Source organism: Cygnus olor, chromosome 4, assembly GCF_009769625.2.
Source record: "Cygnus olor isolate bCygOlo1 chromosome 4, bCygOlo1.pri.v2, whole genome shotgun sequence".
NCBI lineage: Eukaryota > Metazoa > Chordata > Aves > Anseriformes > Anatidae > Cygnus > Cygnus olor.
The window spans coordinates 37,148,235-37,172,305 of NC_049172.1; the positions used below are offsets into that span (position 1 = coordinate 37,148,235).

The window sequence follows — 24,071 nt, forward strand, 5'->3', positions numbered from 1 at the left end:
CCATCCATGACAACTGCCCACTTGCATTCAGACCCACTCACTTATTACATTTCATTTTGATAAACGCGTACATGATGTTTTCTGCCTGAGTAGTTTTTTTTTTAAAGTTGGATCTGAACCTCTGCTGTCTGAAAATGAGTGACTTGTTCATAACATCTGGTATGTGTGTCTTAAAATAGACCCACTTTCCTTAACACTTGTCCATTCTACTCTCAGATTTCCTGTCATGCGTCTGTCTAGACTTGGAGAACATTTGCCCACTAAATTAAAAATAAAAATAAAAAAGTACTGCTCCAGAGTACTTCAAATACTCCTTGAAGTTTTAATCTATTACAATTCCTGTAAAACTAGACAGTGAATGGGCAATTATTGAGCCGATCTATATTTTGCTGGTGTGTGAATTATAATTGTGTGTTCCATTTCCCTCTCCTTTCTCTTTCATTTGATACATCTTTTCATAATTCTTAACTAGGTGACTCGGCACGTGCAACATGCAGCAGAACAGGACTTTTCATTGGACTTTGGGAACAACTAGGGATCATCATTCTGCTCTTCTCTGAATGAAGGCCCATTCTGCTTCACTCCATTGATCTGCAGTTCTGGAGATAGAACTAATTCAGGAACAGAGCTGGCTCAGGTAAATTCTCCATATGTAATAATTGTTTCATTGTGTTCATTAAAGATACTAGGAAATTATTAGTTAGCTCACTGGAGAGTACCAGTTTAGAAACTGACAATAAGCATTTTTTTTTCTTTCATCACTCTACAGTCATGCTAAATGTTTCCTCTACCACCTTGAAATACATTGATGCAGAAAATTGGGCAGCACATAACGCTGTTCCAGGGTATCTGTTCCTTATGCTTTTGATGGTTCCTTATGCTTTTCTCTGATGTGGTTGACCCTTACAATCCTTCTGAAGCGAATGTGGCCAGTCAGAACGTAGTAACTTTTCCCTCTTCTCAGTCCTTCCTGGAGTCCTCCAGGTCTGTAACCAGGTAACCTGTGCACTTCCTCTGTTCCACAGTGCAGTTAAATGGAAAATACTTCAGATTTTAAATGTGTAGCCATTAAAATTGTCATCATTAAATGGGTGAGGGAGACCTAATCAGTTCATGAATTTAATTGTTGGTTAAACAACAAACTAATAACAGCTTTTACTATGCAAGAGAATTACAAAATTGGGTGGATCTCGATACAGAAGCTCTAGCAACACATTTCAGTCCTGGCTTCAGAAGTACTGCTAGCTACAGGAGCACAAGAAGTTGGCTTTTACTAAGCCCTGTGCTGCAGTGGCAAGACATACCAGTTTGCATTCCAACAGGGTGTCAGCACATCATAGGGTCCTCTATATCTCCTCCTTGAATCTTAGCACTTAGGGGGGAAAAATAAGGGAGTTTGAAGTATTTTTCCATTTCAAACTTACTTTGAAAAATCCAGCTGTGGTCTGTGGCCTAAATTCTGTCTGCCTGGGGCTTGATCAGCTGCGCTGCAAGTACTCTAACTGGGATGCCTGCTGTTGCTGCAGGCTTTTAAAGAGAGGGTCATGTGGAACAGCATATGTTGGCCTTGCTGACTTTGTGCACCAAGGGAATTTTGTCATTTGTCAGTTTTTCTGCTGCTGTCTGCTTCCTGGCCTGTCACATACCTGAAACACTTGCCGAGGCAAGTAAATAGGCTGCCACACTTTGCCTGCAGAGCTGCCAGCGGAGCACTGCAGAGTGAGGTGTCAGTCATTCAGCAGTCAGATTTGGTCATTCAGCAATCAGATACTAAGAGAGACAATGAGAAGGACAAATTCTTTCATGTGTATATCTTTTTTGTTGTTGTTGTTTTGCGAAGTCACATGTTTTACCAATGTTATTGACATTCTCATACTGATGCCTCATTTGAAGGTCTCTCATTTCCTGTTGTTGCATAACATAATGTCTTCAAAACTCTGAGATTATTTAATGCTCTTCACAGAAATCTCCAGTATACTGCAATCATGTGACACGGTTGCTCAACCATTTTTGTCTTGCTTGTTCCTGAATGTTGTCTATTTAAGCTGCAGCTATGCTGGTTTTTCTTTAGTACAAGCCTCCTGGAAGGTTATTGCTGATGGCAACTGTGGCAGAAGCTAGGCTAGAGAGATGAATTATTTAAAGTGACAAATGCTTTTAATGGACTTGATGATCAATAATGCTTATAATAATACAATAGCAGAGAAATCACAGCAGAGAGAGACCTCATGCATGGGAGAAAAAACACAGTTTCTAGAAGAGGTCTTTTGATACATTTTAGCCCCTATAAAATGGGCTATATCCCAGTGACTTTAACAGAGTTGTGCTCAGTGTCATTCAGCATTATTGCCAGATCTTAGTTTTATTGCAAGTCTTGCAATAGTTGGTGTTTTCTTAAAAAGTTCAGCTCCTGAAATTATAAGAATCTTATATTTCATTTTAAAAAATGCAAGACTTGTGATAAAAAACTTTAAAACTGTAAACCCTGGCAGAATCTGAACACAACTGAGAAATATCAGGAAGTATTAAGGAAAAATCTGTTATTTTAAGCCATATTTCATGAGTCATAACACTTAAATGGCTGCGGGCTTACTTCGTTCCTCAGTGTTTGAAAACTACTTTATTAAGGTTCTTTCTTTTATTTGAAAGTTAATTCTTTTGAGACTGTGGAAGAGGTTGTTACGAGGTAGTGACTTTTATATGTATGTTTCGGGGGGGTTCCTTTGTGAGCTTTCCTGGGTGGGGAGCCTGTCACAGTGGAATGAAGGTTTCCAGTTTTGATTTGGGAAAGCTGGAAGTAGAAGGGGGAAGGAGAAAACAGTGTGTATGAATAAACTCAATTTCCATGCCAAGTAAATTATTTAAGGAGGAAAGAATGAAGCTGTGACAGTATTGCCAAACCCAAAGATTCAAAAATGCTATTCTGTAAATGATTTAGCTTCAAAAAATAATAAATATTGGGATTGTTTTATTAGCCTTTGCATTCTTCAACTATGAGCATTAATGCTTCTAAGATCTCTTCAGACCCGAGCAAATCCTTTTTTATAGAGAGTCAAAGCAAAGATATTATGAAAGCATACCAGATCAAGACTGGATACTGGAAGAAATGCCCCATTGTATTAACGCGGTCCAAGATGAAATTGTAATGTGTCATTTACTGAGAGCTAGCTGCAAGGCCTGTGCAATAGTAACTACATGCTGTATGCAAACGTCTTGTTATCAAAACATTCACCAAAAGCCAAGAGATGGAATAGTTGTTTTCAGACGTTGCACATCTAGGGGTGGAATTATGGACCAAAAAGTTTACCGGGTGAAGCAGCAGCAGCAAAAAATCTTGCTTGTTCTGTGCCCCAGCTGAAGCTTCTCTGTAACGTGGGATGGACCTGAAAGCTGTTCTCTCACAGTAAAGAGCCAGGGAACATGGCAATAATACAGCTGTTCCTGCGGAGTTGGGTCTGCTCTGTTTCACTTGAGGAGATGCAGTTTTAGCCGCTGAGGGGGATCAGACCTTTGATGCAGTTTCACAGGATTAGTCACAGAACTTTTTACCTAGCCGAATACAGAGCAGCCCTAAACACCCCTGGTTTTGTGTGTCTTAGGGAAGAATATTTCTGTAGACTAAAGCAGAGCTGTGACATCGGTTTCTCCCCTCCTTGCCTCGTTATATTGCACACTCACTTCTCTGTATCCCAGTTCCATGCTTACCCCCACCTGTGCTTCTGCTCGATCTCTCCTTCTGAGTACCTTTACCTTTTCTTTCCCTCTCAGCCCTCTTTACCTGACCCTGTTTCTGTCATCAGTCACTTAGTGCAAGTCCTGACTCCTGCCGAGTTCTGGCAGGCACAGTGTAGTAGTCTGCTTCCCATGGGGGCAAATTATTATCATTCGATGGGCAGTAGCTCGCCTTTGTGCCGTGGTTCACAGCTCCCTACTCTTTGATCATAAATACAAGGCAGGAGTCTGGTACTTGCTCCTGGGGGAGAGAAAGGAGAATTTGGCTGTATATTTAGGGAAATTATACCGAACAACTTAACGTGAAATGCTGCCCTTGTAGTGGAAGATAAAGAATTGCTTTATAATTATATTAGGAGTTCTGTCCTTTGGTAATGAAATGCAGTAACTTTAGAGATGGCATCCAGCAAAACAATTTCAGACAGAAAGTGAAGATTGAGCCTGCCTTTGTAAGAAATTAATGGATAAGCAAGTTCCATAAGCTCTGTGGAATGTTTATAAGGAGGGTTTGTTAGTTCTCTACATCCAGCCCCTGGATGAAGAGCCAGATCTTGAGGTGCCTACTCAATTTTGCCTTTGACAAACTCTGAGGAAGAACTGTGCAAAAATGAAGCAGTTTCTCAGAATGTGACTCTAACAGCACTTTTTCCTCATTAGTCAGATCAAACTGTCAGAGGGTGTCTTTGCCTGACAAAGGGAAAAAGAAACATATTTTTTCTCTTAATACTTTTTTTCACAGAAGGTCCCCTTCATCTTTGACTTTCCCACTAGACTTCAGTCCCTTTCCGTGTATTAGTTCCCGGTGGAGTGACTCCCACGCTCCTCCAGCAGCGTTCCAAATCAACAGCCTGTCCTCAGTGATGAGTTTAACATTCATTTATGCTAATTATTCATGCTCTGTGTGTTGTATACTTCACATGTGTATGGAAACCAGATCTCTACAGCTATTTTGTTTTGTTAGCTGAGAGGGATACCTACGTGTTTTCTAAAGTCCATTGCAAATTATCCTTTCTATTTCAAGTAGGGAAGACGTAGCCAAGCTTTTTTTTGTAATTCCCAAGTCTAGAAGTGTGCCCATTCTTTCAGTTTGGGGCTGGTTCCAAAGACTACTGCATAGTGTTGAATTCAATAAATAATTCTGTCTACAGGTCCAATGGCAAACTTTGCATGAGATTATTTTATTTTATAGAGGGTGTTATCTTTTAGATTAGATTTTAAACCATTGTGGTTTTTTTGCTAAATTTTGATCACCGATGGTGCTCTGACTTCTCATTTGATTAATTATGGTTTATCTAGCTTCCAGCTTTCACCTGATTTTTACACCTTACATAAGTTGTGTTTATATACATCTAGAAATAGTAGGCAAAACTTTTATACTGTTTTGTAAATCTACTTATTGTTTTTTTCTTTCAGTATCTCTGCAGCTTTGTGAGGGTTATTAAAATGTTTTTCTGTATCTTACAGAAGCAAACCAGCAAGCTCTTTCACCTTTTGATTAACACTACAGTTGTACTCTGGTATATTAAACCAAAGCATGGTGCATAGTTTGTAAGGCGTTTGCAAGATGGACCTTATATAGGAATCAGCTAAAGGATGCGATGCCTTGCTGTCAGACTTTGACCCTCCAGAAGCAGATTTTGCTGTTATATTCTGAGCTAGCTGAAGAGTGTTGATGTCTGGTCCAAAGGAGGGCAGTGTTTTCATTTTTTTAAAAGGCGAAGTGTTTCTAGCAGTTCGTTTGGAAAAGAAGTCTGATTGAGAGACTGTTCTACTCCTTTTTTTTGTTTGTTTGTTTTTGTTTTTTTTTTTTTGTAAATCGAAGGTGCTGTGACAGTTCTTGCTTGGGTCATCAGAGAGCATGGTTAGCTCCAATTACCAGCAGTAAATGGAGAAGTATGTTTTACTAATCTGTTGCCCTGATATTATGTCATTGATTTTAAATTATGAATGAGGCAATGAGTATTTCCATACGTTCAGAGGGTAGTTCACAAAGGTGAGTTAAGCGAACACGTTCTGCGGTGTAGTCATGGCACACTAGGAATGCATCTGTCAGCACCCAGTACTTAAGGGGGGCCTCCAGGAAAGGTGATGAGGGACTCTTTATTAGGGAATGTAGTGATAGGGCAAAGGTTAACAGTATTAAACTAAAAGAAGGTAGATTTATATTAGATATTAAAAAGAAATTTTTTACAATGAGGGTGGCGAGGCACTGGACTGGGTTTCCCAGAGGCACAGTGGATGCCCCATCCCTGGAGGTGTTCAAGGCCAGGCTGGATGGGCCTTTGGGCAACCTGGCCTGGTGGGAGGTGTCCCTGCCCATGGCAGGGGGTTGGAACTGGATGGGCTTTAAGGTCCCTTCCAACCTGAGCCATTCTATGATCAATTACTGCAGATGAGTCAGCGAAGGTCAAGTGTAGTTCAGTTGCTTTTCGTCCTGGTAACACACCTAATATTTATATAAAGTTTTTGTAGGTATTATTAAACCACTTTGTTTGTTTGTTTGTTTTGTTTTAAGAGAATGTATTTCTGAGCAGAATAGAAAGTGGAACTAAACAAATTGATAAAAGTTCCTGATTTTGGAGGGAATGTTTGGTTGGTTCCAGGAGTGCCAGAGTAATAAGACTCAGCAATGAATTCTTACTTATGCGGTGTCAAGAAAGGCAAACCTCAGCATTTCTAGCTCTGCTTTTTGTTGTTGTTTACCCCTATTTAATTTTAGCATTTTTATCTTATGAACTTAATATCTATAGCATGCATCTCTAATTTAAATCAATTTTGGCGATGAGGCTCAAGTAAGCAATGCATTTGTCATCTGTACACCAGATTTGAAAAGTTAGGCCTTGGGATAGATGAATAAATAATAGAAATTTGATCTGTTGTGGTGGCTAAGCAAGAGCATGGCATTAAGAAGGTATTAATATAAAGATGGTAGAACACAGGAAGCTGAGTTTCTTTGCAAAGCTGTGATAATTCACTTGCTGTAGTGCAACTAATGTCATTGAGTCCCACCAAAAGCATGGATTATTCACAAGCGGTCTCAGATGCACACGCTCACTTTCTCCCTCCTTGTGTCTCAGTATGTATATTGAGGCAAAACCATCAACATCCGACAGTTCATTGTCTTTATATCCATATTCAGCATAAGATTGTTGTATTTGGAGATAGGTCAGTCGCTGTTCAGTCATATGGGGTCACCATGTTCAGGGCTCTTAGTGTATTGCAGACCTGAGGCAATCCTTGCAGTTATTTTCCAGTAGCTCAAGCATGTGGGCATTCATTAAATATGGGGATAACTAATGCAAAAATCTCATAAATGCCATGTCTTTAACATAGTTTTCCCATGAGCTCTTTTTAGGAGGGCATGCGCTTTCTTCTCTATATGTTGGAAGTTGTATTGTATGCAGCTTCACTAGCTAAGTATTGCATGTAATGTGGCAATAGGACTTAATTTATGTTTTGGAAACAATTTTAGTGGTGTTTGGAGTCGTAAGTTATTTGGGACAGTATAATTAAAAGGGTGATTTTCACAATTTTCTTCCTTTCCTGAAAAAAAAACAGCAGTATAAAGAAGTTAACATTGCACCTGTTAAGAGTGGGATGAGAACAGAGCTCAGTAACCTGGCTGATGAGCTGCTCTTGTTAGAGAGCCACACTTTCTAACTCAGCACGGTAGCTCAGTCAGAGAAAGGCATTCTAAAGAATTTTGGGTACTTACATTTGTTCTGTTGCATGAAAACAGGCAGTGACAAGGTGTGTGTGTGGGGAAATAGGAATGCAGACTAGTGAGAGGTAAGGAGAAGAGCCATGATACATCGTGGAAAGCCCCACAGTATTGCATATAAGAAAGAAAACTGCTGAAATTAGCAAGGGATTTTGAAGGAAGATATTTGGATTTATAAAATTTTTGAATGCTTTCTCTGATTTCTGTGTCTTCCAAAGCTTATTGAGAGATACATTCAGTTGACTTTGAATTGTTTTCTGAGCTAATATGCCTTAGTAGATAAGATTTAAATTCATGGCAAAGGGATATGCTTAGTAACTAACTAGTTTATTCTTGTAGCAAAAAGGTCAAACAAATGAATAAAGAACACTTAGGATACTTTAAAGTTGTTTAAAATTTAAAGAAACTAGAAACATGCAAGAAATTGTAGTTGTTCCGCATGCTTTCTTTCAAGCATAAATAGAGATGATCATTACTTCTTTGTACAAAATGGTCCTTTCCAGGCTGGGCTTTTGAGTGGAATTATGGAAGTAATAATGAGAAGCAAATTCAATAGGAATGTTTTAAAAAAAATAGCTTCAGAGATTTTATTTATTTTCTTCTATTTCGATATTTTTCTAATAATGTGCCCAAACTAGAGTTAAAGATTATAGAAAAGAGAAGCAGTATTAATTTCAGTCATATTTTCCCATACCTCAAACTACAGGTTTTCTTCAAATGCCATCATTCAGTACAAGGTGCTTTACAAAACAAACTGATACTGTTGTCAGCATTTGACAGAAAGGGATGCAGAGAATAACTTCTTAAGCTGAAGTCTGGAGTAGAATGGAAAGTGCTTCACAACTAGAACATTTTCCCATGTTCTATTCAGTACTATGTATGATAAGAAATACATTTTCAGAAGAAATGTTATTTATGAGCAGTGATTAGAGGGATTTTACAGCTCTACCTTCTGGGTATTTGTACTAGGTAAGTAGCAAGGATGGAGGAGAGTAATGTGGAGTGGTATGCTGGAAGTAAAGGGAGGAAATTTAAAGGAGTAAAATTTAATTCAGATCAGGCTGTTTTGACAACAGAACAACTGTAGTCAGGTTTTAACAAGTATGTAAATCTGCTACATCACTAGAAACTCACAGAACCCAGACAATGAAATGCTAGGAAATGTGTTGTTGGTGAGCATTAGACTGGGTTGCATAATTGGATCTATTAAATTAAGTCATGTGGAACAAAGAATAAAGAGTTCTGCAGATGGACAGGTGAGCTCTTTATCTCAAATACTTCAGCTCATGGGACAATGTTAAAAACTTTTTTTTTCTAAAAGTTTCCCACTACCATATTTGCCTTCAGAGTAAAATTTACCTCTGGATTTGAGCTAGTATTTTGATGTCCTTTAGAAATGACGGAGTGCGCTAGCACCATTTACGTAAATGTAGCCCACCTTACAGATATGACTTGAGCTTGCTGGCAGCTCCTCAGGCTCTCCCCTACAGTAGTTTCTCAAAGAACCTCTCAACCTTTGTGGATTTGTTATTGTTGATATTTATGTTGTGTACCTGATCCTTAGCTGCAGATAGGGATTTCAGTGTTTGCTGCCGTACAAATACGGAACAAAAAGGTCACGGCTCCAAACAGGGTGCAGGTAAGGCAAACTAAAAAGAGGAGGGTGCTTGAGGAAGCAGTGGGATAATGCTGACAACATGCCAGGGGGTATTTGCAGCACGCTGATAGTCTGACCATTGTCAAAGCTTTTCTTCTGGTCACCAAGGGGGAGAGCCTTCTTGAAGGGAATTGTGGAGAAAGGTAGTGGGGTAATATTGCTGGTACGTTGCAGCTATCTTTGGAGATCTCCTAGTCACCAGGGGAAGCAAGCTCAGGAATTTAATGACTAGGCAGGCAGTCTTGCATCGCAGTGTGACCAGAACGGAGCACCTTGGTGAGGCACGAGAAGAGGAGGCAGGAAGAGAGCTGGGAAACCTCGGGAATCGAAATGGGCAGGTTGTGTTTGTAGCAGAGAAGCAGCTGCTCTTTGAAAGATCTTTTTACAATAAAACGGCTAGCTTAAAAGCGTGGCTCACTCTGTACTTGAAGAGCACTGGGTGATGTAAGCAGAAGGAGGAGCAGACAGGGAGATGCTCTGTGGGACACAGAGCAGTTAGGGGTGGAAGGCAGTGATGCCAGTTGTGTTTGGCTGAGTTACTTCTCTCTGGGTCAGCCACTGCAGCACAGCTGCGATGTTGTCCCAGCGGTGTTGTTTCTGTCTTCTGTGGCGCTCTGCGTCACACCTGGTCTCTCACGGTCCTGTCTTCAGGAAATAGTTTAACAGCGGGAAGTATCACTGAGACTAGCAGTCCTGTGTCTTTTTGTAGGAAATTTCCCATTTCTCAGGGAAGGTTTGACTTTGCTGACTGTTATCATGTCCAGCACCTGTTGCTAAAACAAATTAGCTCAGGGAAGTAAAGATACAGGTCTTGAAAACTAGCTTCAATAAATGCCTGTGACTGCCTCATGAAAATTTTCTGCCTGTAGTGCTGCCTTTATGAGGAGCCCTGTATATACACACTGCTCCCCAAATGTAGATGAATAATTTTTAAAAGAGATTGATGGAAGCACCTTTGTCATTTAGGCTAAGCGGAGTAAAATCATGGCATTTAATTCCCTCATTCCCAGCAACTGTAGAACAAACAGCCTTTTGCATTGTGTCCATTTTCCTGTTGTTCATGGCAGTCAGGAAAGCCAGGACACACATGACTTCAAGTGAGGAAAGACTTTGCCCTGGAGGACCTGGCCTACCCAGTCACTGTCTGCAGAACACTTCTTGGCTCTTGCAGTGTATACGTACTGCAATAACGTGTGTCCTGCTCAGAGCTTTGTAACTTTTGCTCTCATTTGGATGTTCAAAAATCATCTAACCTGCCAAGCAAGGTTACAGATTAAATGATAACCTCTTTTCTGTTACCTGATTAAGTTTTTGCAATCCAAGGAATCAGATGAGGTCTCCTGCAGTCATTAGAGAAGGAGCAATTCCTTCCCTGTCAGATGTGTTACAATAGACTAACGTGCTGTTCTCAAATATTTCCAAGGATCTCAGGTTCCTATACGTTGCTTAGACAGCTCATGGAAAAAAACAATCATTCATGAGGTGAAATAATGTTTGGTTAGTTAAAATAAATCATTGCTTCTTGAGTGGCACATTTCACCCATAGTTCCAACATTAATTGAGAGACTTCACTAACATTTGACTCTTGAGTTACGTTGGAGTTATTTTATACCTGGTTTTCATATTTCAATAAAAATCATAATAGGAATAGCAATGTCCAAGTGTACATGAATTACACTTTTTTCTCTGTGAAGTTACTGCCATGGACATCTGCCTCAGGACCAAGGATTTGCCATTTGTTGCTCATTACCAGAGAGCCATTCCTCTTTGACCAAAAGCGATTCAAAACTTTCCCATATGTATATTTTAAGTGTGTTGTTTTATTGCCAGCTAAAATACGTTGTTTATATTGTTGAAGCACAATTGTTTGCCTACAGATAGATAGTATAAAAATGTGATCATTTTTACTGACTATATAGTTATGTCTGTGTATCAGAACATAAAGTGGACCAGTGTTGAGTGCTTCTGCAAATCTGGTTTGAACTAAATTTTCTTGCTCGTTTCTGCAGTATTTGCTTCTTTTGCACAGGAAGTGTGAAAACAGGTTTAGGAGTCTCCCTTCCACTGCCTGGATTATGCTCAATACAGTTTGGTTGTAAAATAACTCCTTTCCCCTCCCTGAGTTGAAAAGCCAGCTCAAAGTCTGCTTGAAGACGTGAGCAGGCCTTTCGCCCTGAGTGACATTTAACCCATTAGAAGGTGACTTTTTTACGGTCAGTATTGATCTGTGATTTGAAGAGGTGCATTAGTAGTTCTGTGTTTGTTTTTGTTTGTTTGTGTTTTTTTTTTCAATACAGTCATAGGACAGAGTAACACCGACAGTGACAAAATGATGGTTTGGGTACGACTTTAGGTAGATACACTCAGTATGGATCTCTGGATGTATCTCGTGTCTATTACTTTCATGTCATGGCTGGAGTGCTGGAATGCTTTGCCCAGATGGAACATTTTGAGAACTAGTTCAAAGAAACAAAAACATCAGTGTGCTTGTTTGTTGATATGCTCCTCGAGGTTTTTTTGTTGCTGTTTTTTTTAATTTTATTTTTTAAAGTGCACATGTGTGCCTGGGGACATTGTCACAGCTGGTAACCTTCTGTAAACATGGGTATACCAGATGAATGCTTTCTATTTGTGTCTTGCACTGTTTGGCATAACAGTAATATGACTAATTATGTAATAAGGTAATGATTTGCTTTAAGACTTGCTTTGGGCAGGGAGGAAGATGTATGACATCCTAGGCTTCTCTCTCTCATTCTCTTTCTCTCTCCTGCTTTCATCCTGGCAGCTGAGGAACAGCACAAGATTTCCCCCCAGTCTGCTGTCTGCCAGCCCCTTGGGTGCTCTTTTAAACCCCTCAAAGTCATGATCTAGTTAAATGAAAGCTGGTGAGATCAGAAAATGGGCAGATACAATGAGAAGCGCCACTGCACGCCAAGATGTCTGGTATAATTTTAGTACCTCTGCTGATGTAAACTGTAGTATTAGCCTGCTGCTGACTGCATTACAGGTCATTGTTGTCTTGCCATAGTACAGTTGTGGTGGCAAAAATAATATTCTTTGTTATTTATTTCTTTTGATCAGTGCTATTTTGGGAGCAGGAGAATGGGAATGCTTCTTAGAGATTGAGAGATTAGAAAATCAGAAGACAAATTCAAACTGCTTCCCTGATTAAAAATAATAATAATAAAAATTATGTTTTGTATGAGTTTGGGCAAGGTCATTAATGGATCTTGTCCTCTTTTCTCTTTCTCTAATTTGGGAACATGCTTTCTCCTATCATGTGTCTGGTGCATCTGTTCAGACCTCTCTGTAGATCTGTTTGTTATTGTACATTTGTACAATACCAATTTTATTTGGGGTTAATCCATCCCATTACTCATCTGTGTTTGTTCTCGTTTAAGTACTGAAACAGGAAGAGCATCTAAACATTATCAAATACTCATTTGCATTTGTTTAAAAAATCTTCCCACTTGCAAGAGAATATCTGTTTGATTATCATATATTAACAAAGTTTGAGTACACTTTTCTTCAGCATCTCATTTCCTTGACAACAGGTAGTCTTTTATTTTAAAAAACAGGTGTCTTATAATTTGGAGGGCTATAGCACAATACTGTAAATCAGACTTTAGCTGAAAAGGCTTTATCCTATGGTTGTGTGGCTGCCAGGATTTTTAGACCTTCAGATTTTCAAGAAATTTTAAAAAAAGTAAAGAAAAAAAGAAAAAAGCCACCTACTTGCCCATGTTTTCTACTTGTTTATCTTCAGATTATGGCATTTTTGGTGCTTTAAAGCTAAATTCAACTGTGTGGTTATTCTTTTGGAAATAGATTGTAAATGTTTAGACCATCGATCTTTTGTTTTGTTATTTCAACATACAAAATATAAACCCATCTAGCTGCTTTTCCAAAGATGCAAGCCGTCTGAAGCCAGCTGCCTGCATCCTCAGTTTAATATTGCCAGTAGCTTTCGTCATTATCTTCTGCATTTCCTCCTAAGACAGAATGCTCATCGGTGCATTTTCACCATGCAATGTTTTGTGTTCTTCCTCATTCTGTTGCATAGTCTTTTTTTTTTTTCTTCCTCCGTATGATTTCTTTAAAAATGGATGTTTCTCAGTCTATGAGATCCTTATCTCCATGCAATCATCTAACCCAGCTGACTGCATTGTTCAAGATACGGTGATTCTAACTTGACTTCAGCCTATCTCTGGAGACTAGTTTGGCAGATAAGTTATGATATCTTGGTTTCTTTCTACTGTTTATGTTCTAAGCATAAGAATTTAGGAATTTCACCTCAAGGTGAAGTTTCACAAAACAACAAGGGTTACAGATGAATTTAAATGGATGATGGTGTGTACCAATCTATTGGATTTTTTACAATAACTACTGAAACTGATCTTATTATGGCTTTCTTATGAAGAATAGGAGGTGTCTAATGTCAACAGTTGGCTCTAGGAAGTTTTGGTGTTTTTTCTTTTTTTTTTTTTTTTTTTTTTGTTGGACAACATAAAGCAGCACTTCGTGGCTGGAGAACATCCAGAAAGTTAAGTAGGTTGTTTATATTTACAAAATAAAAAACAAAAAATTGAAATCCACATTCTGTAGAGGCTTCCAGCCAAGCAAGGAAAGCAGTACAGAAGTTTCTGTTAAAGTGTCTATTTGAGTGCCTGCTGAGGAGGAAAGTTATTTAAAAGCAGGATTTTGTTGATGTAGACAATACCAGATGAAGATTGGCAATGAAAAACTTACTGTTAGTTTGAGTAGAAAATTTTGGTTTGATGGCATTTTTACGATCACGTGACAGGAGAGGAACTTACTGTAGACAATACACGGCAAAGGAAAAGCACCTCTCTGAGCGAAGAGCATTTGTTTTCTAGAAAACTTGTGTTGGGTCCTACAGCTCTTTTCTCACCTCTTCTGGAGACAAATGTATGCGACATTTGCTCTAGATCTGCTCATTTAGCAATTATTAATGCTTCAGCAGGCAGTAGTAGCCTTGGTACTAACAGGTAATCAGTACATCTTTGGCCACTGGAGAGCGTGACAGCTCAAATTAAAGAAGTGAGTTGATTCTAATCGTATGTTAGGACATTAAAATACTTTGGCTTATTTCTTCTGAACAGTATTCCTCTTCTTTCCTTATAAATAATGAGAGGCAATATACATAATCGGATGCTTTCTTGTTTAACAATTGTATTTTTCAAACAAATGATGCCTACAAGAATGGTTTAAAGATATATAGAACATGCATTATTTTTCTTTCATTTATTTTTATTCTTAATGCCTGCTCAAATATATTCTGATCAGACGAGTTATTTATGCTTATATAAGTAACCAAAGAAAACTTGCACATTATTTACGAAGGATGTGTGATAACTTGGTATCTTGACAATTTGCTTTTGTTATTTGCCTGCCTGTGACTTTTGCATGAGCAGCATGCTTCTAAAACACTTATTTGCAGAAGTCACTTTAAATATTATTTTCCAAGAGTTTATTTTTCTTAGAAAACAGATGTCTGTAATTATCTTCTTTGACCTTCGAGACTTATCAAAGTCAAATAGGTAATCATCCAATCAGACGGGCTATCATTATCAGAAGAAAAGTAATTATAATCTGAATATGTTTGAACATGATTATTACAAGCCTTAAACAGTTACACTTCTGATTGGGGCAGAACTAAAGACATTATCACTTCATAATTCACATGATGTAACTTCACTTATCCTTGTAATTTTGGAGTATGAAGAGCAGAATTTACTGAACAGTGCCGTTCTTTAAACTTGAAAAAAATTATGTAATGCCCTCTCTAAAGCCAGAAGAAGGATTCTCAAAATCTTTATGCTAAAATTAAGGAAAGCTCTATTTAAGAACACAAGAACTAAAACATGGTATTAGAGAAGTCTCTAAAAGAGCAGAGGAGTGCAGCATGTGTTTGTGTATGAGAATGCACTTGGAATAAATGTTTTACTACTCTGGGTCCAGTTTAACAAAACACTGAGAGTCTCCGTGGTTCTAAGCATTTATATGATCAGCTCAGTGTCTCCTGGGTTAGAACCCAAAGCTAGTACATCTCCTTCAGTGCGTATCAACTCTTACTTAGGGGACTGAGAGTTAAGGAATGCTTTGCTGAACACAGCTTGAAGGACACGGTCCTTGGGCTGTGCTTGGCTGAGGTCAATGAAAGGAGGACTGTGCCAGTCCACAGGGGCTGGCAAGTTCACCATGGGCTGGCACCAGCTGAGGCAGGAGCTGCTGCTGGGGAGGAGGGAGTTAGACTGCTGTAAACCTTGTAAGTGCAGTTGTAGGGAAAGGCAGAAGCAGATTTTCATCTGATTCCTGTTAGTTTTGAAAATTGTGCAGATAGGGATTTGTTCTTAAAGATGAGAATGTACAGTAATGTGAAAAAATGAAGTGAAGCAGAATAAATGTTGAAAACTGAAGGATGAAGGAAAGAAGGGGAGAAGGAGAACTCTTAAATATACAGGGCTGCCCATGGTAGAGGTTTTGATTGCTAGGGTGGGTGATCTGATGGGTGAAAACTCAAGGCTCAGAAGTTACAACAGATTCATAGTGAGAAAAGATTTAAGAGGAAAATTCCTCAGGGGACTGCACCTGCTGAAGTTTGTGTAGGTCTGAGCAGCACCAGGATTGTGTTCAGTTGCTGAATATCCCTGCCCTGCAAGAAGTAACTGTGATGGCTGACTTCAGGAAATGTGAGCCAGCAGAGCTAGTACCAGCTGGCAGAAAAATGCTCATCTGTGGACAGTCATGGTCCTGTTCAGCGTACTTCAGCACCGTGCTGAATGCTCAAGTGAGGTGCAACACAATGGTCCAGGACCCTCTGCTTGGGAATCAGAATGATTTTTCCCCAACACAACAAAGATGTGAGTTGTTACGCAGGGCCTGCACGAACTGGGTATGTGGAGCAGGGGCTGTCTAATTACACAGCTGCAAAGAGGGTATAAGCTTTTCAGGTCACTGGGGAAATCTGTCAGAATAATGTAACTGCGCTGTCGGACGTTTCTGGAGTCTTGCACATCTTTGGGAAAAATTATCAGCCTTAGATTCTCTGTGGACCATTGAAGATCAAATCATTTTAAAGGATGAAGAAATAGATTCTTTCACAGCAGGATATGGCCTGTGGCAATATTAATTTTTTTTTTTGGGGTTTGGCCATGCTTCAGAGGTTCATAGAGACTTGGAAGGAGCCTTTTTACAGCTAGGAGATGTCTTGGTGCTCAGCACACCTCTGAAAAGGAATCCGTACTCTGACAGATGATGATTTAGGATAACCTGAAGGCTACCAATCTGAAATGAAAACAAAATAAATGGCAGTTATTCTGTAAGAGAGAAACTACCCTACGCATAACCAACGCGACAAGAATTCACTTGGATGAAAAGGGGTTGCAGGGGTCTGAAATTCTGCAGAACTAACTCCCCCCAAACTCACAGGTCTGCAGACTTTTTTAAAGGGCTTCATTCCCATTACAGAAGGTTTATCTGTAAGCTTACCCATATTTCAAAACGACTGCACAGGCTAGATGAAAAAGGGAAACCATTCCAGGAGTCAACAGCATGATTTAACATTTTTCAGCACTGAAAAGGGAATTTGTGGCTCTTTCAGCTCACTCGTACTTCAGAGCCCTTTTGATCCTGGACTCCACCTGTACAACTTACAGGCTGACATTGGACACAGCGATGTTGCCAGCTTGCTACAAGAGAGATCTGAACTCTCCATGGTGAAATTAGTTGCACTATCTGAAGTTTACAGCAGCCAGTTTTCAGCTGTAGCTGTGTGAAGGAAAGTCAGTAGGCAGGAGATGAGGTGCCATCACCGTGGTGGGGTCCTCTGGATTCAGGAACTCTCAGGACATACCATCGTGTGACTGGGAACATCAGGGGTGTGATGAGCTGCTGTGATTAACTCTGGGCTTAAGCAAAATAATGCTCGTGGTGTCTGCAAACAGCGTTGTGAGTGCTTTGTTATCTTTCCATGTAGGAGAGCAGGGAAATGGCTGTTCAGTGAAGTATAGCTGCTGATGAAAGCATGGTTGTCATATTTCCTTCTTGCTTTTCAGAACTAGAAATATCCTCATCCCCTGGAAGGAGGAACATGGAGATCACAATTAGTCTCTAGGGCAGTTAAAAGTTTCCATGATAGCAGAATAATGTATGATTTGCAAACTTAGTTTCTAGTAATGAATCAGAACAAAATGTTCGTGTTCTAGTCTAGCCAGTCCACATTAGGAATGAATGAGAAATACCCTCCCCCGAGCTGCTGAAAGAAAACTCGGGGGGGGGGGGGGGGGGAAGCTGTAGAGAGGCTTGGATATGGCGGAAATCTGCTTGGGTTTGGATTGTGAAAATGTTCTGATAAAATTAGGTATATGAGTTCTACAAGTCAGTTGTTGAATTGTTTTATTTTATCTTGTGGGGATAAGTCACTCTCAGAACCGGCTTTTGGGGACCTCACCAGGGAGTGTGTCTGAAATCCCAGCCAGTTGTAGGTAAATCACTGGGCATGCAAAACGATGTTTTCCTTGACCTTATGGAACAAGTTTCTTTTAGCATTATGAGGATTGAAATACTAGAGGCTGCAACCTGTGGTAGCATGGTCCTCATGGCAAAGACCTGTGGAAAAAAGACGGCACGGGAGATGAGAGATTTACCTGTTGCTGACTGCTGGTGTTGAGTCTAAGGCACTGAATGACAGATGTGAGTGACTGTACTTCAGAAGCGGAAAGTGAGAACACCAGTGAAGTGCATGCTATTTGTGAGAGGTAAGAGAGACAGCTCATTAGAGCACAAGATTGATTAAAAGGCAGGCTAGGATTTCTGAACAAGACTGCTAGATTTTTTATTTTTTTAATACGATTCTGGTGCATTCACAGAATTGCAACTTCATTTTTTAGCAGAGAAATCTGTCCTCCCATAGAAGTATTCAAGTTAGCACATTGCTCTTGCAGTGATCTTACTGCAGTTTGGCCCTCCCTGAAGGGGCAATGATGTGTTTAATCAATCAGTCTCCTCTGGTTTATTCTCCTGGATTTGCAGTAATCTTGACTTTGCTTTCCTAACACCATCACATAGCAAGGACAGCCTGGTGTAAGCGTGGAGAGCAAGATTTCTTCAAGATTTATCACAGGATTGCTAAAAGCTTCAATCAATAAAGTTTGGCCGTTCCTTCTAATTTCTTTCCTATCTATATTTCAATTCACTTTAAAGACAGTCTGTAAAATTCCTGGGTGAAAAGGTCTCCCTGGACTTCTCACTCTTCACAAGTAACTGAAACCCATGTTAACAAGTTATTATATAATGAAGAATTTCCTGTCCACTGTCCTTTCCTCAGCCACCTAACTCCCTGATCGAGGTAGAAAGTCAAAACCAGATGGAACACCTCCCTTCAAAAGCCTGTTCATAAACTCTTCTTACATCATCTTTACAGAGTTTGAGCTACTCATTTCTATTTTACAGTTTGATTAACCTTCAACAATTAAAGCAATGGAGTGTATATGAAGACAACTAATTACTGATTATTTCAGGGTTCAATTTTATCTTCTTCAAGGCCTTTCCACATTTCTTTCAAGGCCCTTGAATATTTAGATGAAGGAAGAAAATATTTGGGTTGTGATTGAGTACATGGAAATTATTTTACTGACAGTTCTTTAAATTCTTCTTTCTTTCTGTTAACAAACTCAATACTTGTTCAGGCATTTTAAATTTGCTTCATGTGTAACTTCTTCCCTTCCCTCTCACTTTTCATTGAATTAAATCACAAAAGTCCCTTCCCGCAGACTCATCTTGACAACTCACTGCAGTTTGTGGCTTTTGTTACTGCTCAGCCTCACTACATGCCATAAATTCATGCATCTGAACTGACAGTCATCTTTCTGGAGAAATCAGTCTTTCCTTTCCTTTTGATTTCATTGTCTTGCATTACAGCTGCTTACCAAGGAATTTTTTTCACAGAAAATTACTTTCATCTGGTCTGAAAGATTCTACTGTTTTTATCATCTTCACTGCTCTGTCTTGCCCCAGAGTTACCTGTGGCCACACATTTCCTTTTCTTATGTTTCTCAAGGAATGTAACTTTAAAGATTTACTCGAAACAGTACTACAATTGGCAGTGACTCTTGTTTTGAATATATGTGATACGGTCCATTCTCTAAACTACTTAAGTGACAGATTATACAAACAAAATAACTGATATCCCCTCTTGATTTTCATCCTAACAGTTCTGAGCCCTGCATTGTGACAGCACGGTGCTGTTTGTAGACAGTCAAGTGTGTACTTGTGGAGCTCAGTTAATTGGGTAATAAAACTAGTATGCGTCTCCCAGTTCAAAAGCATTCATTCTTTAAAGCCAGCAGCACTCAGCCTCAGAGTCAGCCCTTACGTGCAGTAGCAGGGCCTGACATGGCTGGAGCAGTGTGCATGTGGTCCTTTAACTTAAAATAATCTAGCATCTATAACTTAGAATGACCTAACATTCAAACACATTTAGATTCAGCAACAGTGGGTTTCCTACAGGATTCCTTAATCAACAAAAGAAGAGTATTCCATGCTCAAAGTCTCCAGCAGCTAACAGTAGCGGCAGTTTTGTGAGATAACTTCTCTGGAGGGAAATTGCTGGGATAGGACTGAGGAGACAGGTTGCCAGAGAAGTTGCACCTATGTATGATTTTATGTAGGTGCAAGCTGAACCAAAAATTGTCCTACAGCTTTTATAATACAAGTCTTGCACAAAACAATTGGTGCTCTCTGATAAAGTTACTTTCTAGTTCTTATTTATCATATTTTTACTCCCCTTTTGTGTTTTGTCTTAAGCTAACCTAACCTTGTAAAGTGCCCTTTGAAAAATAAAGTGCACTTTCCCTTTAACTTCCCATATTCTGTCTCGTTTACCATTTTTTCCTTATAACTTTTTCCACAATATTTGTGCATAAAGTATAGATATTCTATTTCCATGATGATCTTAAATCAGGGCTGCATTTATATTTGTGTTGTTCAGACCATGAATGCGCCGATCGCCCCCACTTGCTGGGCTTTTTGTTCAAGTCATGCATGGTGCACTCGGAGTGTACAAACTCACTTCCTCTGGGATGAAATGAAACCAGCTGTGCACTGGGACTTCAGTGTACTCCAGACACTAATGGGCATTTGGTCCATAGAAGCTCGTGTCCTGCACTGGCAGGGGAGAGAGCGAGCTGGTGCAGGGTTCCTTCCGGATTGCAATAAGAAAGGCCTGTCAACAAACGGTGTGCTGAAATACTGTTTTAATAAGATAGTGAGTACATCTTAGGTCCCTTCAGATGCTGGGCATCCCACATTTGTGCATCTGGACGGACCTTGGATGGATTTTTCCTATGGCAGGCTGAGCAGATCTGTCTGTGTAGAGGGGTTCCTCTTCCCACCTGCGTCACGGTGCCTACCATTTTGTTCAAATCATGGTTCCAGCAATCACATGTCTTCTCCTGACAGGCTGGAAACGTTACCTCTGTTATAACATCCACCAGCACACAGCACAGGCTGGCCCGGAGCCCACCATCCTTACGGAGGCTACTCCATGCTAATGTACAGGCCTCTCGAGCCTCAAGTACAAGGCCCAGAGGAGCAGACACAGCGCAAGGTCAATTACTCCTTGAGTACAGTGTCTTCTGCAAGGCTCCCAGTACAGCTAGTCGAAAGTAAAAAAATATTCTGAAGTATATGTGATGTAGCTGTCAGATTCTCGGTGCCAAATCTTTAATTTTATGTGTTCCTATCAGTCCGTGCTACTAGACAATGGAGGCAACAGCCTTGATGTATTAAAAAGGATCTATAGTTCTCATTTCTGGTTTTGCACAGGTATTGTAGAGTCGTGTATCATAGAAACTTCCTTGTGTTGTCTAAAAAGTAATTTGTATTGGGGTGGGGGACGGAAATTACAGCAGTTGTATTTGCATTGGATGTCTGTAGCTCTCAGAAGTATGAAATGATTTTGGAACTTTTTAGTTGCTTTTATCAAAAGTTGTTGACCTTTCTGTATCTTACTGAAATTAATCATAATTTACTAATTCTAAATGTTTTTTTTCTGTTATCACAAGAGAGATTCTTTTCACCTTTCCTTCTAATTTTAGCATTGACTCAACACTGTGCATGTCTACTTCTCCTATTGCAGAACTCGTTACTTGGTTTTAAACAACCTCCTAAGCTTTTCTAAGGAATCTAAATTCACTCATTTAATTAAGTAGCTTATCTAATTTTGCTTCAAAAGTTCATCTGTTCTGCATCACAGCTAATCTTGAAACTTGGCATGGAACTATGCACAACTTATTTGCATTATCACGCTGTATTCTTCAGAAAGTGTGACAGGAAGGTTAGTGTGCACATAAAAGTTACTGGGCGCATTATTGAAAGACGGGAGACTGAGAACTAGTAAGCCTTTAACAGTGACTCTTGGAAATCCCTGAACTACAAACAGTTTATGAACATGGCAAGTCGATAGTGATACTCACCCTCTGCACACTTCGTGGCTGCAGTTGGAGATCGGATACTGGGCTGAATTGACTTCTTTTTAGATCTTTTATGGCTGTTCTGATGTGTTATATCAAAAAAACTGCATCCTTTTAAGTGTGTTTGCATCATTACATACTCGTGCTTCCAGACGTCTTCATCTTTCACTAATTGAACAGAGTACCTTCTCGTGTGACCAAATTTGGGACAACAAGAACTTGAACCTGTTAAATATTCTAGTAACAACAGCCCTGTATTTTGTGTGATACTTGCTGACAGTTCTTCATCTTAATGAGGATTAATGGCCTGTTTTAAGGAGGCTTTTTTGCCCTAATATGTCTCGCTGACAAATAAAACAGTCGGTTGCTTCTGAATCATTTTCAGCTTTGAGAATGGTCAATATTTAGTAAATTATCATTAACAATTCTAACAGTTATTCAAACTAAAAGTATTTTTCTCATAATGCAATATAAAGATGTAAGGATACTGACTAATGAAATTAATTTATTATTGAAAAACATTCTTAAAAACAAGTACATTGAACATACATTTTCTATTGACACTCATGTATGAGAATTTTTATGTCTGTCCATACTCTATCCGCACACAACTGTGTTGGATTAACCCTACTATGATTGCAAAGTCAAGTATACAGAATTGAGGAGCATCATAATCAATACCTTATATTAATTTTATCAGTTTTGTGTTTTCATTGTGGTATGCAATTTGAATATCACCGTATTCCCCTCCTCCCCTCCAATTGTCTCATTGTCTAGAATGGACAGTGTTACACAGAAATAAATCTGTCCATCAAAATATAAGTTTATAACCTGGAAGGTACAGGTAACACTGCCAGCGGTGTAGTGTTCCAGTTCTGATACAGCACGGCGCAGCTGTGTGCCCAGCATCCCTACAGGGTTTGTACAATCCAGCACTGAACCCTCTGCCACGCTTTCCTGGCTACAGAACCTATCCATCAGGGTTACGGAAGTGCTCATCTGTCATACAGCCACTTACTCCTTTTGCTACAGAGACTTATTAAGTGTTTTAAAAATGTTTTGCCTGTTTATGGGTTCGGTGTGTGGCCTGAGGCCTTCCTTACAGGTATGCATCCGTAGCACGCCTGAGTGTTATGGAGCATAGGAGTTTGTAAGAGAGGATGTTAGGGAGGTTGCTTTTGAGGGACGCTTGCTGGGCAGGATTCCCATGTGTGAATGAAGTAACACGGTTTTATGGAGAAAAAATGAGGTGTAAAAATGCTAAAACTACCCATTAATTGCAAGCACCTAATTTAATGTGCAAAAGGTCTGAGATTTAGAGTACTTAATATATAGCACTTCAATAAGTTGAATGCCCAAGTGCCACTGGCTGCACCAAACCGGGAATGAATGCACAGTGTGTCAGCAAAACAGATGACAGCCAACTGAAACTGGAATTACGGGGAATATGTGGGGCAGGAGGAAAAGCATAGGGTTTACCAGGGTATTCTTCAGGTGTCTTAATTGGCAGATACTCCTTTCTCTTCCTGTTCCACATGCTGTTTTCTATTTCCAGTGACAAATGAAGCAGAAGGGAAATGGAGAATAGCTATTTGTGCTGTAGAGCTTAGTTTATCACCAGAGCTGCTCTATTTAAACAAGAGGATTGTGGAAAATTAGCACATGATCATATAATTAGTGTCATAATGCATACCCAAAAAAAAAGGCTGCATGGTAACTGTAGTTCTGGCGTTTGATAATATTTGAGCACATAATATGGCAAAGCTGCTCATTGTCTTTGGATGATGCTATTCTGTACTCATCACATAGTATTATTATACTATCATATATACACATCATCCACAATTTTTTTTAACTTTAGACCTTTTACAAGAACTTGAATTTGTTATGGTACATGCCAAGGGGTGTGCATTCAGTCTTTGCCCACTTCCTAATACTTACTGCTCTTGGATGCCATCTCCTTCCTTTAGACATTTTCTACAGTTTTGGTTTCTCCCTCTCCCTCCATCAGAGCAACTCTCATAGATATTCTAGCATCCCATCACGTCTAAACACAGCTCTTCCTGCTGGTTTACAGGTGCACTGTTCCTTCACCTAGTGCAGTTACCCTAATGAACCAGTTCCATGCTCACATTTAATTTCCATCTCTGGAAACTGCTTGTCAGGATAGTCCTTGTCTGTTTTCTTCCCTACTCCAGTTTTCAGACAGAGCCTACCCCCAGACAAGCTCCTTTTTCAAAATTGCAGTCATTCTTGCCTTGTTCTTAATTTATCTGTAGCTGATTGAAGAAATAAGCCTAACTCCATATTGTATGTTTGTGATCTGAAGACTTCGATTAGGTGCAAATTACAAATTTTTGGTAGAACTTACAAACTTGTTTTATTGTTGAATTGTACTGTTACGTGGTGTTAACATGCAAGAAAGTATCACAAGCTCTAACTGTGAGCAAATGAGGAACTGTTGATG

The 24,071-nt window shown here is 39.5% G+C and overlaps 1 long non-coding RNA gene across 4 annotated transcripts in view; it reads left to right on the top strand.

Annotated features, from left to right (window-relative positions):
- LOC121069083 overlaps positions 1 to 24,071 on the top strand; it is a 61,753-nt gene that overhangs the window by 10,478 nt on the left and 27,204 nt on the right. For all 4 annotated transcript variants that reach the window (XR_005819237.1, XR_005819240.1, XR_005819239.1 and 1 more), the window contains exon 2: positions 473 to 637. This is a non-coding gene — a long non-coding RNA (uncharacterized LOC121069083). The remainder of the gene's footprint in view (positions 1 to 472; positions 638 to 24,071) is intronic.